The following is a 17298-nucleotide window of genomic DNA, read 5'->3' on the forward strand; positions in this document are numbered from 1 at the left end:
GTATGTATATATATATATATATATATATATATATATATATATAATTATTTTCCTTCTTTTTCTTTTTAGGAGAACTGATTGAAATTGAAAGGAATTGGGTAACAGCAGAGGAGGAATGACAGGCTTTCCTGGTGGCTCAGCAGTAAAGATTCTGTTTGCAGTGTAGGAGATATAAGAGACACATGTTTGATCCCTGGGTTGGGAAGATCCCCTGGAGAAGGAAATGGCAACCCACTTCAATATTTTTGCCCTGGAGAATCCCATGGACAGAGGAGCCTAGTGGGCTACAGTCCATGGGGTCACAAAGAGTCAGACATGACTGAAGCAACTTAGCATGCATGCAGAGGGAGAATGAGGGTCACACCAGTTACCCCTGAATCTCAGTGCCTCTCACGTCAAGCCACCTGAGAGGCCTCACCCATGCTCCCCGGGGCAGAGTCTGCACCCACAGGTACCAGGTGGTTCCCACTCTGCCTGTGTGAGAGTGGGGGTGGGCGCGGGCAGGGAGGAAAGCCCAGCCATCTCTGGGCCACTTTACTTTACACAAAGCAAATTTCTGAAGAAATTGAGTATAAATATTTTTAATTTGGATCATATTTTCAATTGACTTTTAATTTCAACAAAGAGAAAGAAATTAGTTCCCAGACCACAAAAGAAGGCAGTAAACCATTCACAATACTGCATTTACACAAAAAGTATGATGAACTATTTTAACACAACCAATTAAGTGAAATAATGGGATAAAGTAGAGCAGAGACCACCATAAACTAAATAAAAAGGAAAAAGATTCATTTAATTGAAGCAGCTCTCAGGATTTGCATGTACATATTTTTCTTTTTTGGGCTTTCCTGGTGGCTCAGTGGTAAAGAGTCTGCCTGCCATGCAGGAGACCCAGGTTCGATCCCTGGGTTGGGAAGATCCCCTGGGAGGAAACACACTAATATTCGTGCCTGGAGAATGCCATGGACAGAGGAGCCTGGCAGGCTACAGTGCATTGGGTTGCAAAGAGTCGGACATGACTGAAATGACTTAGCATGCAGGTATCCTACAGATTGCTTCATATCCCAAGGGTATGTGTAGCTAAATTTGAGACTCACGCACCAAAGAAACCAAGACAGGACAAGAGGCGGTGAACTCAGCCCAGGGATGTCAACCATCAGAGAAGTCAGCCCTTCTCTAAAGCAGTCCACTCAAACGTGCAAATTTACTATCATGGGTGTAAATTTAAAGGGACATCCTTTCAATAAGGATATGGCACCTGCAATGACATTGGCCTTGATGGTCAGGTCTTGTCCCATCCCTGCTGAGTGACAGTGATGGCAGAGGGAGAGAGCAGAGAGCAGGGTGAGAACACAATGGGGAATACCATCTGATGTACAGAATCACTTAACAAAGTATTCATCTCTCTCTTTTAACCTCTGCAGGACTCAAAACAAAGACTGAGCAACGTATAAGTGAGGACAAGGAGTGATTAATTGTAAAGTTAGAGTTCTGCCTTTTCCCAGCAATGATCTCATACCTTGGATAGTTGCCTGATTGGCTTCCATCCCTTTTTTCTATTTTTCATTTTTTTTCTCCTTAATCTGCCCTTTCTCTGTGAGGAGTTCATGCCGTGGCTAGCCAAGCGAGAAGAAAGGAGGTGGAGGTAGAGAAGGTTATGTCCCTCTAGAAGGATCCATGGATCTAACCTTCTTTTGCCTTTAAAAACTGCACCTGGATTTGCAAACCTTTCCAAGTTTGTGAAGTTTTCCGTTGACAGTCGTAACATCCGATGTCATGCGGTAAACACACGCTAGTAGCAAATGTTAACAACTTAATGGAAACCTAGAGGCTGTGATTTCAACTAACTAAATAGAAAGCTAGGGGAAGGTGGAGACAGGATTCCTTGAGGGTCAGCAGTGACATGATAAACCTGTGAAAAGGCTCACTTCCATCTAAGAATTATCCAAGGGAGAGCTATAGTTTGGGCCAGTAGATATAAAGATTTGAAAAAAGTAGATTAAGTTGAAATTCTTTACTTAAAATGGAATAAATCGCACTTGACATTTGGAAACGGCTGTTTCGGCAAAGATAAAGGCGCTAAGGTTTCCAAAAGTAAGGGTGAGATAAAATGTGGAGGGTTCTTGAGATTTTTGAAGTGCAATTTAGAAACTTGGAGCAAAAACTCAGTTTCTTGGAAGATGTTTGATGAAGAAAATATTTCTCTTGGCATGATGTGCTTCATTTTTCTTAGGGAAAAACTAGAAGAAAAGAAAAGGCTGAGGAGTTTGCATAAATGGGGCAGAGGCTGAAATTAAAAAAAATAATAAACAGTCCAAACTCATTCCTTTTTAGCTTCAACAAAATGGGAAGGAGCAAGCAAAGAAAAAAGAAAAATAATCTGATCAGAAATTATTTTAAAGCAAAAACCCGATGGATTCTAAACAAAGGGATTCTGCAAGGGTTTAATATCATAAATTAATCTCCTTCCCAATAGAATGGGCTTGACACTGAGTGAAAAATCTGAACCAAAGAACAGAAGATGCCTGGCTATGTGAAAATGCAAACACCCCAGTCTTCCTATATAGAAACAAAGAAACTGCAAAGTGTATACAAGATCATGGCTGGCTGTTTCCCATTCATGTTTTCCACGTCTACAGAAGTGGGAACCTGTTTGTCGGGTTTCAGCCCTAGCACGTCTCTAGAATAAAATCGAAAACTTAACACTGGAAGTTTATCACGGGAACTCTGTCAGAACTTCCACCACAGTGGTTGGAACCAGCAATTCCGGTCAGGCTCACAGAGTTTCAGGATATAGTCTGGTTTTTAAAGTCTTTTTATTTGACTTGAGACTGAGTGTTCATTTCTTCCTCATTAAATTGAAAAATGAAATGGTACCATATCACAGGATTATAGATATTACAGGGTGTTAAATTTTCTCAGACAAATCTCTCTCTCTCTTCAGTTTAAACTTGAATCCCAACATACTTATTATTTTAATTTGGGGAGTCTCCAACTCTGGTGATTTTCTGAGCTCTGCTTCAACCACCGCACCCTTCTGAAGAGCTGGGAACAGCTCTATCTGACCACAACATCCATCTAGACTGAAGCACACATCAAAAACATGCTTTGATGTTCGTCAACACACGGCCATCAAATGAAACATCGCATGGCAGTGAACCTGCTGTCTGTCTTTGCAGACAGATATATAAAACTTTAATTATTGAGAGGCTGAGGAATAAGAAACTGCAAATAACTGAACATTTTTCTGTGTATAGAGCAGAAAGCCAAGGGCAAGAAAATACAAGAATTTTGAGAATTTAGTTAAAAGACCATTTCCAGTTCATGCTTCAAGCTTTTGTACACATTCAGGTCTTCTTACTTCCTATTTAAGGGCTTCCCTGATAGCTCAGTTGGTAAAGAATCCACCTGCAGTGCAGGAGACCCCAGTTCAATTCCTGGGTCAGGAATATCCACTGGAGAAGGGATAGGTTACCCACTCCAGTGTCCTTGGGCTTCCCTTGTGGCTCAGCTGGTAAAGAATCTGCCTGCAATGTGGAAGACCTGGGTTCAGTCCCTAGGTTGGGAAGATCCTCTGGAGAAGGGAAAGGCTACCCACTCCAGTATTCTGGCCTGGAGAACTTCACAGACTACAGTTCAGTTCAGTTTAGTTGCTCAGTCATGTCCGACTCTTTGCGACCCCGTGGACTGCAGGATGCCAGGCCTCCCTGTCCATCATCAACTACAGTCCAAGGGGTCACAAAGAGTCAGACACAGCTTTCTATTTAAAGCTGAGTTTTAAGCATTGCTCACCTCTATTTATCCATAGATATCAGGCCCAAATCCTCTCTCAATTAATACTCTCAGATATCTCTGTAAATTCAGTACCATCATCACAGGTTCAATCTCCAGTTTGATGCCAGGGCAAGGTAACTTCTCAGGTGACTTGCTCTGTGAGCAGCCAGTAAAAGAAGAATGGACTACATCAAGGCTTTTTATTTTTGAAAAGGATTTTTCTTTTAACAAATGTAAAAATAACACTTACTTTCAACATATCATCTATCAATAAAAGTTCTTGAGCTATCATTTCTGAAATTAATACAAATATAATATAAAAGTATAACATCAAATTTGCATCCAATATTTAGAAAGAGAAAATAAAGGGAATTATCCTGTGGTCCAATGACTAGGACTCCACCCTTTCACTGCCTAGTGCCTGGATTTGATCCCTGGGTGTGAGACAAAGATCCTGCAAGTCACACAGCACAGTCAAAAAAAAAAAAAAATATATTTAATATAAGCAAATTCAGTGTTATAATTTTATATGTGCAAAAATGGAAAGTGTACCCATTATGACTATGCCTTGAAACTCAGGACTATGAAAGAGACAAGCAGTCTTCAACCAAACGAGCAGCCAAAGAAACAAACAAGAAGAAATAAAATAAAAGATAAAAAGGGAAAAGACATCTGTGTCAAAGTATAATGCATTTGCAGACCCTGTCTTCCAAGCCATTCAAGTAATGATTTCTTCAGGAATATATCAGCAATAAATCCCTCCAATTTCTGTCTATTTCCTTGTGGAATACTTGGGGAGGTCAAATACTGACATGATCACTTAGAAGCACACTGCCCTAAGATTTTTCTTCTCTGACTCATTGATGGAAAGGTTTGGAATCTAGTAATAAGAGACATAATGTCAGCAAATATTCCACTTGATCTCTGCATATTCCTTCCAGAAGCTTCCAACTGCTAGGAGATTTGCATGGCAGAGGTAGCTAAGGACAAGGGTTTCTAGTGGCTTTGTTTACCATGAATGATGCTGGGCAGGAAATGAGAGGTGACAGGTAAGTCAGTTGAAATCTCATTAGAGGTGTTCTATGACCAGGGTGTTCATACCATCTGTTCTGAACTCCAGCTGCTACAGTTCAACACTTTGAAATGAAACATCCCTGTGCTTCAAATGTTCTATCAAATTTCCGTGATGAGATGGGTCCTTTCAGAGGTTCTGCCTACGTCCTATGACTTTCTCAATTGTCAGGATGTCCAGGTTTCATCAGTTGAGTTCCACTGTATTAAAGATCAGGAGCAGAAAATCTTTTCTTTAAAATATTTTAAAGATATATTTAATCATCAGTGAGGAGTGACCTTGGGAGCAGTTGGGATGAACACACAGTGTTTGTTGTCATGCTGACAGGCTCTGGGTGCTCTGTTCCAGCCAGCCTGTTGGGGGGTACCGTGGTGAGCCATGGGAAGTGCTATTTATTTGACTTTATTTGACCTGTGTGGAATGTAAAGTGGGGGTGGAGAGGGTCTCAGTGAGACAGCAAGTTTTTAACTGTCGTAATGCAAGTAAGCCAACTTTTGAAACTACTTCTTTGGACCTAAGGTCAAATTCAATTTGCTGTACTGTTTTCCCTTTCAATTAAATGCTTGGTTTCCTCAGTGTGTATGCCCAGCAGTGGGATTGCTGGATCATAAGGCAGTTCTATTTCCAGTTTTTTAAGGAATCTCCACACTGTTCTCCATAGTGGCTGTACTAGTTTGCATTCCCACCAACAGTGTAAGAGGGTTCCCTTTTCTCCACACCCTCTCCAGTTCTAATGAGGTAGATGAAACTAGAGCCTATTATACAGAGTGAAGTAAGCCAGAAAGAAAAACACCAATACAGTATACTAACGCATATATATGGAATTTAGAAAGATGCTAACAACCCTGTGTACGAGACAGCAAAAGAGACAATGATGTATAGAACAGTCTTATGGACTCTGTTGCAGAGGGAGAGGGTGGGAAGATTTGGGAGAATGGCATTTAAACATGTATAATATCATGTATGAAACGAGTTGCCAGTCCAGGTTCGACGCACGATACTGGATGCTTGGGGCTAGTGCACTGGGATGACCCAGAGGGATGGTATGGTATGGGAGGAGGGAGGAGGGAGGAGGGTTCAGGATGGGGAACACATGTATACCTGTGGTGGATTCATTTTGATATTTGGCAAAACTAATACAATTTGTAAAGTTTAAAAATAAAATAAATTAAAAAAAAAATGCTTGTGAACTCTGTCCTGAAGCAGACTTTGAGCTTTCTTCATTGAGCAGTGAGTGGTTTTTGGGCAGTGAAGTGTCTTTCATCTTTGGAACTAATTCCTGATAGATATGATTCTGAGAATTGTGCTCTTATATCAGTTTTTCTCAAAATCTTTCAATAGATTTAGACTACTTAATTTTTACTCTAGAGAAAAATAGATATGACAAGTGTTATTATTAATATTGATTTAGCAGGATGACCCCCCAAACCAAAATCACTGTGATTAAATGAAACCATGATGAAAATTCAACTCCTTTGGTCTTTAGTGCCACTAAATTCCACTTATATTGCTTCCATTTTTTTTTTTTTTTAATTGGGGCAGTTTTGATGCTGCTTGTGGTTGAAGAAAGTCTCATATTGGAGCTGACAAAGCTCTGTAAAAAGAGCAACTTTAAATACTGTGGATCAAAGTGACCAAAATTCCAACTTTGTTTCATGTAACGTTCAATTTGTCCCTATAGAAATGCCTTCATTTGCATCAGAAAGATAGAAGAAAATCTTCTATCTTTATTTTATTTTCATCATCTCCATTATCTTCCCAAAGAGACTATAACTTACCGTCACTGTTAGTTTACACTTTCTGAAAACAGGGAATGGTTACAATGCCAGTTTTTTTTGTAATCCTCTTTTCTGGCATATTGTCCTACAGATCGCTGAGTCTCTGGTTTTTTTTTTTTTTTTCCAAGAATTTTCTCTACTCTCTGGATTTCATTTTATGTCGATTCTATTACTATTTCTTCAAGTTCATTGACTTTTTGTCAAATCTGCTGTCAACTCTACCTAGTTATTTTCTAAAAATATTTTTTTCCTCAGAACTTTGAATGGTTTCATCTATACCTAGCATTTAGTGTTACTAATTAGAAGATTGGTGCTAGTCTCTTCTCAGTCCATTTTGGACTAGAACAGTGCCTGGCAGTGCTGCTGCTGCTGCTAAGTCGCTTCAGTCGTGTCCGACTCTGTGCGACCCCATGGACTGCAGCCTTCCAGGCTTCTCCGTCCCTGGGATTCTCCAGGCAAGAACACTGGAGTGGGTTGTCATTGCCTTCTCCAATGCATGAAAGTGGAAAGTGAAAGTGAAGTCATGTCTGACTCAGCGACCCCATGGACTGCAGCCTACCAGGCTCCTCCATCCATAGGATTTTCCGGGCAACAGTACTGGAGTGGGGTGCCACTGCCTTCTCCTGGCAGTGGGAGGTGCTAATAATGTAATGTCAAATTGGTGAATGAATAAATAAGCAAATGACTGCTTTTCCAATTTTTACCCTAATATCCCCTGGATTAGAACTTCTCTGAGACCCTGGTGGTATGACCTAAATCAAATCCCTTATGATTATACAGTGGAAGTGAGAAATAGATTTAAGGGCCTAGATCTGATAGATAGAGTACCTGATGAACTATGGAATGAGGTTTGTGACATTGTACAAGAGACAGGGATCAAGACCATCTCCATGGAAAAGAAATGCAAAAAAGCAAAATGGCTGTCTGGGGAGGCCTTACAAATAGCTGTGAAAAGAAGAGAAGTGAAAAGCAAAGGAGGAAAGGAAAGACATAAGCATCTGAATGCAGAGTTCCAAAGAATAGCAAGGAGAGATAAGAAAGCCTTCCTCAGCGATCAATGCAAAGAAATAGAGGAAAACAACAGAATGGGAAAGACTAGAGATCTCTTCAAGAAAATTAGAGATACTAAGGGAACATTTCATGCAAAGATGGGCTCGATAAAGGACAGAAATGGTATGGACCTAACAGAAGCAGAAGATATTAAGAAGAGGTGGCAAGAATACACAGAAGAACTGTACAAAAAAGATCTTCATGAACCAGATAATCACATGGTGTGATCACTGACCTAGAGCCAGACATCCTGGAATGTGAAGTCAAGTGGGCCTTAGAAAGCATCACTATGAACAAAGCTAGTGGAAGTGATGGAACTCCAGTGGAGCAATTTCAAATCCTGAAAGATGATGCTGTGAAAGTGCTGCACTCAATATGCCAGCCAATTTGGAAAACTCAGCAGTGGCCACAGGACTGGAAAAGGTCAGTTTTCATTCCAATCCCAAAGAAAGGCAATGCCAAAGAATGTTCCAACTACCCCACAATTGCACTCATCTCACATGCTAGTAAAGTAATGCTCAAAATTCTCCAAGCCAGGCTTTAGCAATACGTGAACCGTGAACTTCCTGATGTTCAAGCTGGTTGTAGAAAAGGCAGAGGAACCAGAGATCAAATTGCCAGCATCCGTTGGATCAGGAAAAAAGCAAGAGAGTTCCAGAAAAACATCTATTTCTGCTTTCTTGACTATGCCAAAGCCTTTGACTGTGTGGATCACAATAAACTGTGGAAAATTCTGAAAGAGATGGGAATACCAGACCATCTGACCTGCCTCTTTAGAAATCAGTATGCAGGTCAGGAAGCAACAATTAGAACTGGACATGGAACAACAGACTGGTTCCATATAGGAAAAGGAGTACGTCAAGGTTATATATTGTCACTCTGCTTATTTAACTTATATGCAGAGTACATCATGAGAAACACTGGACTGGAAGAAACACAAGCTGGAATCAAGATTGCCGGGAGAAATATCAATAACCTCAGATATGCAGATGACACCACCCTTATGGCAGAAAGTGAAGAGGAACTCAAAAGCCTCTTGATGAAAGTGAAAGTGGAGAGTGAAAAAGTTGGCTTAAAACTCAACATTCAGAAAACGAAGATCATGGCATCTGGTCCCATCACTTCATGGGAAATAGATGGGGAAACAGTGGAAAGAGTGACAGACTTTATTTTTCTGGGCTCCAAAATCACTGCAGATGGTGACTGTAGCCATGAAATCAAAAGACGCTTACTCCTTAGAAGGAAAGTTATGTCCAACCTAGATAGCATATTCAAAAGCAGAGACATCACTTTGCCAACAAAGGTCCGTCTAGTCAAGGCTATGGTTTTTCCTGTGGTCATGTATGGATGTGAGAGTTGGACTGTGCAGAAGGCTGAGTGCTGAAGAATTGATGCTTTTGAACTGTGGTGTTGGAGAAGACTCTTGAGAGTCCCCTGGACTGCAAGGAGATCCAACCAGTCTATTCTAAAGGAGATCAGCCCTGGGATTTCTTTGGAAGGAATGATGCTAAAGCTGAAACTCCAGTACTTTGGCCACCTCATGCGAAGAGTTGACTCATTGGAAAAGACTCTGATGCTGGGAGGGATTGGGGGCAGGAGGAGAAGGGGACAACAGAGGATGAGATGGCTGGATGGCATCACTGACTGGATGGACATGAGTCTGAGTGAACTCCTGGAGTTGGTGATGGACAGGGAGGCCTGGCATGCTGCGATTCATGGGGTTGCAAAGAGTCGGACATGACTGAGCGACTGAACTGAACTGAACTGAGACCCTGGTGACAATCTTTAAGGGTTTATTCTGTTTATTAAACCAATTCTATTCTCTCTGAGATCAGTTACTAGGATTATTCACCTTAGTGTATTACTTGTTCTTAGTTTTCCTCAAAGATCTGATACTTCTTAGTAATGACTTATTTCTTCAGGTAGTTTTCTCTTTTTGCTCCTCTGTAAATTTTATACCTTTTACTTACATCCTCCATACAGTCCTTAATATTTCTGGGCCACTGATGGTACACTTACAGTTGCAGAGTAATAAAAATACCTTTTTGATAATTTCAGAGGGACCTTGGTGGACAGCGATGTGGACGAAATGCTATGTCCGCCATGTTGAATAGGAAACCTTGGCTGTAATTCTCAAATCTGATCAGTTTATTCATAATGCTTCCGATTTGTCTACTTCACTTTTTACTTGAGGACATATCTTAATGTGATACATATTGCTCAGGGATTGTTGAGCAAGATCTGTTTCTCCTCATAATTATTCTTGTCCCCTTTCATGAGCTTTTAGGGGGAAGCAGAACCCAAAACCAGACAACAAAGGAAAACTTTTGTTAATTGAACAGATGTCGTTCTGTCTTGAGGCGCATGTTTATAAACTGTGAGGCATCAGCATTCTATGAGTGCAATCTTCCACTTTGAAACATCATTAATTTGAAACTTTTTAATATGAACTACTTGAGCGTGTTTTCTGCTTTTGTCTTATCTTTTCATCCTAAATATGAGGAAAACACCAAGTGACATTTGAAGAGAACCATGACAAGTTTATAGAAAGAAAATATGGCATCATTTTATGTTCTTTTAGTTTATATTTCCTTGTGTTGATCTTATTTTTATATTCTTTGAAGATTGAATTAATGTGTCTTCTGAACTCTGGGATTCCTACCAGATGAGCTATGGAATTAACCCACAAGCCTTCTTAGAACATTTAGGATGAATAAATCATCCCAGAAATTAAGCTGGCAGATTAAAAGTGATTTTTGATATCAAAATTTTTGGACCAAAAATAATTTTCAGTTGATAAATAACATTGTGAAACAGTTAAACCTACAGTTGATTATCTGAGCTTTTATAGTTTCTTAATGTAGTGAGGGCAAGTATGATCCAAAAGGATAACAGAAACTGGAAAGCACCTCAAGTTTGATGGACAATATTTGCAATAATTCTGTACCCTTTTAAGTGATTCAAAATCAAAGTGAAATGAATGCACTCTACAAATACATTTGGCTGTATTTATTTAGTATAAAAAAGAATAAATACAGTCTAAAGAATATATTTTATTTCCACTTTTTGTTAATCTCTATATTTCTTATTGAAATGGTATATTCTGCATTAGAATGAACCCCCTTGGATTTCTGTGAAATATATGAAGATGCCAAAATTTCATCCTGGCTTAAAGTGACGGCATAGTCCAGAGCTCTTGAGGAGTCATTCTCATTTATGTTTCTTTCATCTCTGTGAATTTTTGTGAATTCTTTTCCTGCATGAACATATTATCCCCTAATGAGGACATTTCCATTTTTCTCTTTCCTTACCTAAAGTCTGTTAAAATCCACTGAGCTACTTAATTATTTAGTTAAGAGAAAACACCCTAATTGGAAAATATTTTCCTTCTGTGGCCAATTTTAGAATTCAGAGTTTCATAGCTACAGCTTAAGAGAAATTTGCCAAAAGAACCTCAAGGTTCTAATTATAAGGATATATAATTTACATAGATTTACATATACATTTCAATTTTTTGAGAATTGGAGTGCAAACTGATAAGGATAATTACTGGAGTATTTTAAGATTTTTCCCCTGTGATCAACCTAAACACGTCATTTATTTCAAAAAGATATATTAGTTTGTTCTAATGAAAAGTGTCTCAAATAGACATAAATATCATTACTTAACATTCATTTATTTATTCAATTATTACCTGGAATAATTCTTTAATGGTGAGAATTGTAGTTTGGTGGGTCTATAGTCATCTGGACACAAAATCATGTGGGGGGAATCTCCCAGATTAGAGTTCAGTTACTCTGGAGTGAGGCTTGGACCTCTTGAGTCTTTTCAAAGCCTCCGGAGTCACCCTTCTGAGCAGTTGGGTAGAGTAAGCAACTGATGTGAAATGTATCATTTTACAAATCCTGCCACAGAAAATCACAACTGAGTTGTCATTAACAAACTTCAGCAGGGGCAACGTAGTGAGCATTTTTTAAATTAATAATCCCCTTGGAAAGACCTTATTATAACTGGCATGAAACCAAATTACCAATCCTTCCATCTTTCCTTTCCTCCCTCTCTCCCTTCCTTCCAGTCTTCCTTTGGTAGAAACCAAAACGATATGGTCTTCCTAGCTATCCTAGGAAGCTGAAGCGCCAATACTTTGGCCACTTGATATAAAGAACCAACTCACTGGAAAAGACCCTGATGCTAGGAAAGATCGAGGGCAGGAGGAGAAGTGGGTGACAGAGGATGAGATGGTTGGACACTATCACCCATTCAGTGGACGTGAGTTTGAGCAAATTCTGGGAGATAGTGAAGGATAGGGAAGCCTGATGTGTTACAGTCCATGGGGTCACAAAGGGTCAGACACAACTTAGCAACTGAACAACAACAGCAAGCTATCCGAAGTGATTAGGAACAAATGCCCATAAATCTTAATACTGTTTTATGCCTGATATGCCTTTATGCAAAATCTGCATAAATTCCTTTCCACTGCCAGGTACACTCAGTTCAGTTCAGTCGCTCAGTCGTGTCCGACTCTTTGCAACCCCATGGACTGCAGCACGCCAGGCTTCCCTGTCTATCAGCAACTCCCGGAGCTTATTCAGACTCATGTCCATTGAGTCAGTGATGTCATCCAACCATTTCATCCTCTGTCATCCACTTCTCCTGCCTTCAGTCTTTCCCAGCATCAGGGTCTTTTCCAATGAGTCAGTTCTTCGCATCAGGTGGTCAAAGTACTGGAGTTTCAGCATCAGTCCTTCCAATGAATATTCAGGACTGATTTCCTTTAGGATGGACTGGTTGGATGCCAGGTACACTAGACAGGTTCAATGTTACTTCTGTACACAAATAATAAAGTGTATATTTAGTATACACTAAATATTAGCTAACCAAGCCTAATGCTAAGGAATACTAAGGGCTTCCTAACTGTGTCTTTTCACTGTTTTCTCACTTAAACTGACTCTTTCTAATCAGAATGGTCTGCAATCTGTAGTAATACCTGGTATTAGTCACAATCACAAAGTCAATTTTTTTCAATATTAACATTTCTAATCATTAATTTATAAACTATCAAATACAAGGTTACACCTGGCAGTCCCAGGACAGCCACCAGGAACATGTATGTCCAGTAGTCTGCAACTCTGGAAAGCAAATTTTGGGCATTTTACGTTGGTTCTATAAATATAGAACCATCTTCATTTAAGAAAAAAAAATGCACCAAGAAATCTATAACATTTGAGCTTGCATTACATACTCATATTCAGGTGGTCACAGCATAGTTTCTTCATGGACTTGATGTATGTGTTTTTTAACAAAGTCACTGACAAGAGTCAACTGATGATTATAAAGAGCTACTCTTGCGCATGAACAAGAAATCACGGAATTACACTTAATACCTCTTGACAAGATTAAATATCTAACTCTTTCAGGTAAATAATGAGAAATCTTATGTTTTTTTGATAAAGAAAATCAAAATTTCGTAACAAGCACATTCAGTGGATTTCCTATGCGTTTAAAACTTCCAACAGCTTTAAAAATGGCTGAGGTAAAACAAGTTACTGACAGTCACTAAGACATTGTTTGAAAATATAGTAATTTGGGGGGAGAGTTCAGATGTTCTTCTAATGTCCCTATTTTTGCCCCATTATGACAAAAAATTTCCTCCAGAAATGATATCAGGGAATAAAGAACGAAATAGTTCCTCTTGTGTGCAAGCCAGCTAGTTAGCCATATCTACTGAACACCAGGTGGCTAATGGTACCCAAAGATGTTAATTTAGCCAGCATCAAACTGCTTTCCTATATGATCATTTTGGTACCCAATTTTGCATCTGCAAGTGGACAAATTAGGAATATAAATTGGAAGTTTATACTGTGCAAAATTCACCCTAAATTGTAGAAATTAAATTTTTTATTTCAATGTGTATCCAGACCTTACTTTCATAGATATAAAATTACTGAATTAAGACAAAATGTGTCCATAAAAGCCAACTCATCACTTCGAAGTCATCACTTCACACATGTGACACTAATACCAGTGACCTTTGGGGAGTGCACTCATAGAATTAAATTATCTCTTCATTATATGTAGCGTTTCCCGAAGGACATTCAGTGAAATTTTAGAACATCCTACAAGGGAAGCAGAAAGTAAGAGAGAAAAGGGAGATTTGGTTCTGAAAGCTTGTGAAATAATGTCTTTAGTTTTAAAACACGGTGCATTTAAAACCCTTCTTTTATTGAGGCTGGTGATGTGTTCAAGTAAAAGACTATTTTCCAGGTTTCTTTGTAACAAAGTTGTTGTTGTTTAGTTGCCAAGTCATGTCCAACTCTTTTGAGACCCCATGGACTGTAGCCTGCCAGGTTGCTCTGTCCATGGGATTTCCCAGGTAAGAATAGCCAGGGATCATCCTGATCCAGGGATCAAACCTGCCTCTCCTGCATTGGCAGGCAGATTCTTCACCATCTGAGCCACCAGGGAAACCCCCTATAACAAAGTACAACCTTGTAATAAGCACTGGTCAACAGAAATAAGATAGAAATTTGGATATGATGTCCAGGTAGAGTGTTAGAGGAAGCTGGTCCTTTTTTTGCCTTCATTCCTTCTGTCTTGGACAGCAGACATGGTGGCTGAAGCTTCAGCAACCTTACGATGCTCTTGAGGACAGAAGTAATAAGCAAAAGATTCAGTTAGAAACAGAATGGGCTCTGAGGAATCTGTGGAACTGCTTACCTGGCCCCTGTTTGCCTGACTCAACTTTCATGGTGTGAGAACAATTTCACAAGAGAACAATGCTTATACAACTGTTGTTTGAGGTTTTCTTTTTTTATGCAGCCTAAACTAATTCTAAGTGCTACTGCCAGCAGAGAAGAGGCATGACCACTGTGGCCACCTGCAGTGCCCCCATCCCTAGAAATCCCTAGAATTTCCAGCCATCAGCAAAGAGGAGGGACGAAAGCCACTGGAAGAAGCAAGTAGCCTAGCACAGTAAGTTGCTCCTGATCTATTGGCTGGCCTCATTGATTCCAGCATAGAACTCCTCCTGGCAGAACACTATGTCCTTGAGCACTGTGGACATCTCAAAAGTAAGTAAATCTTTAAATTGAATTCATAAAAATCATCCAGCCAATCAGCATGGTTTAAGTGAAAGTCACTCAGTCGTGTGAGACTCTTTGCAACCCCATGGACTACACAGTCCATGGAATTCTCCAGGCCAGAATACTGGAGTGGGTAGCCTTTCCCTTCTCCAGGGGATCTTCCCAACGCAGGGATTGAACCCAGGTCTCCTCCATTGCAGGCGGATTCTTTACCAACTGAGCTAATGGTTTAAAGAATAGACTATTAAACCAACACTCAAGAAATTGGAGTCCCAGCAAGTTTCCAATGTAACTGACTCTAGGGAAATCATTTCTGTTTTCTGAGCAGTAAGTGAATTACTCCATTGCTGTCATGAAGGTGAGTCTTTAATGTGATCCTTGTTTTCTCTCCAGTGATGGTCCAACTGTGACTCCAGGTGAAGGTGATCCAAAGATAGTAGGAAGGTAAAAAAGCCTTAGGGGGAAGGCAGACCAAGCAAACTAAAATTATGATTTTATATAATAGTCTCTGCTAATTGTATATAATTTTATGTACTGTTATACACTAAGGTGAATTGAGGATGGTAAAAGAAACTACATAAAATTTATTTCAGAATTGATTCTGTTGCAATCAGATCAGATCAGATCAGATCAGTCGCTCAGTCGTGTCCGACTCTTTGCAACCCCATGAATCGCAGCATGCCAGGCCTCCCTGTCCATCACCAACTCCCAGAGTTCACTCAGACTCACGTCCATAGAGTCAGTGACGCCATCCAGCCATCTCATCCTCTGTCATCCCCTTCTCCTCCTGCCCCCAATCCCTCCCAACATCAGAGTCTTTTCCAATGAGTCAACTCTTCGCACGAGGTGGCCAAAGTACTGCAATAGAGCAATAATAAAGAAGTAGCTGTAATGCCCAAGCTACTCTTTCCTTTTCCTCCTTCAATATATTTATTCTGGGTCTAGGTATAGCATGAAAGTGAAAGTGTTAGATGCTCAGTCATGTCCAACTCTTTGCGACCCCATGGACTGTAGCTTGCCTCTCGTGCCCATGGGATTCTCCAGGCAAGAATACTAGAGAGGGTCGCCATTTCCTTCTCCAATGGATCTAACCAACCCAGGGATTGAACCTGGCTCTTCTGCATTGCAGGCAGATTCTTTCATCTGAGCCACCAAGGAAGCCCAAGGTATAGCATTGTATCTGCATTAGATTGTGTGAGTGGATACAGTTCCTTCTCCTCCTTACATGTCTGCCCAGCATTCTGCTGCTGCCTCTGTCTCCCCGCCTAGCAGCCAGCACCTAGAAGCTAGCTGCCCACAGACACACAGGTGAGCCCAGTCAAGGCCAGAAGGACCATCTGCTGCTGCTGCTGCTGCTACTAAGTTGCTTCAGTAGTGTCTGACTCTGTGCAACCCCATAGATGGCAGCCCACCAGGCTCCCCCATCCCTGGGACTCTCCAGACAAGAACACTGGACTGGGTTGCCATTTCCTTCTCCAATGCGTGAAAGTGAAAAGTGAAAGTAAAGTCACTCAGTCCTGTCTGACTCTTATCGACCCCATGGACTGCAGCCCACCAGGATCCTCCATCCATGGGATTTTCCAGGCAAGAGTACTGGAGTGGGGTGCCATTGCCTTCTCCGGAAGGACCATCTAGATGAGCCTAAACTGCTGACTCAGCATCCATGAACTAAACAAATAGTTGTTCTCTTAAGTCACTCATTTCTGAGGGTGTTTGTTATTCAGCCACAGCTAAATGATACTTACTCCTGTGACTATCTGAAACTAAATTTCCTTCTTTTTTTCTTTTCCTTTCCTCAAATGTAGAAAAAATATAAGGAGACTTTTCAGTACAACGTTTTCCCCCATAAACTATCCTGTGCGGGGCAGGAAAACAAGGGAAGGGATGAAGGTCTCTTCTGTGTTCACCTGAAGGCCATCAAACTAATGCATTTTTATTTTGTGCTGAAGCAAATGGCCTAGACATCACTGTATATTGCCTTTCTTTATAATAAAATTTCATTATTTTTTAGTGCCCTGGTCATTTTTGCCAGAAGCAGGCAAATCTGATGTGAACTGACTGTGTTAGAGGTACCTGGGCTGTGAGGTGTGAGTGAATCTTTGTCCAGTCACTGCCCTATGAAGGGTTTCCCTAGCGTCTCAGAGGTAAAGAATCTGCTTGTGATTCGGGAGACCTGGGTTCAATCCTTGGGTCAGGAAGATTCCTTGGAGGAGGGAATGGCTACCCACTCCAGTGTTCTTGCCTGGAGAAGCTACAGTCCACGGGGTCACAAAGAGTCATATATGACTGAACAACTAACACCACCCTATAAAAAGGAAAGTCTCCATTGCCTAGTCCTGGGTTCCTGATACAGGCTTACTCCTCCTTGCTCTTCCCTGCTCCACACAGGAAAATAGCAGCCTGCTTTCATTTGCAATCTTCAAAGTTAATTTTTAAATAATATGGTTGTCTTCCCATGAAACCTTTGAGATTTTTGTGGGTAAGTGCAGATATTGGCTAATTCAATAATCTGTTTTCTGATGCCCCACCTCATCCTGCAGAG

At 40.4% G+C, this 17298-nt stretch overlaps 1 non-coding gene across 1 annotated transcript; it reads left to right on the forward strand.

Moving 5' to 3' along the window:
* The first annotated feature begins 845 nt into the window (after positions 1 to 845).
* Positions 846 to 917, forward strand: TRNAG-GCC (transfer RNA glycine (anticodon GCC)). The gene has a single exon. It is a non-coding gene; the product is annotated as a tRNA-Gly (tRNA).
* Positions 918 to 17298: the final 16381 nt, after the last annotated feature.

Source organism: Bos mutus, chromosome 24 (genome assembly GCF_027580195.1).
Source record: "Bos mutus isolate GX-2022 chromosome 24, NWIPB_WYAK_1.1, whole genome shotgun sequence".
NCBI lineage: Eukaryota > Metazoa > Chordata > Mammalia > Artiodactyla > Bovidae > Bos > Bos mutus.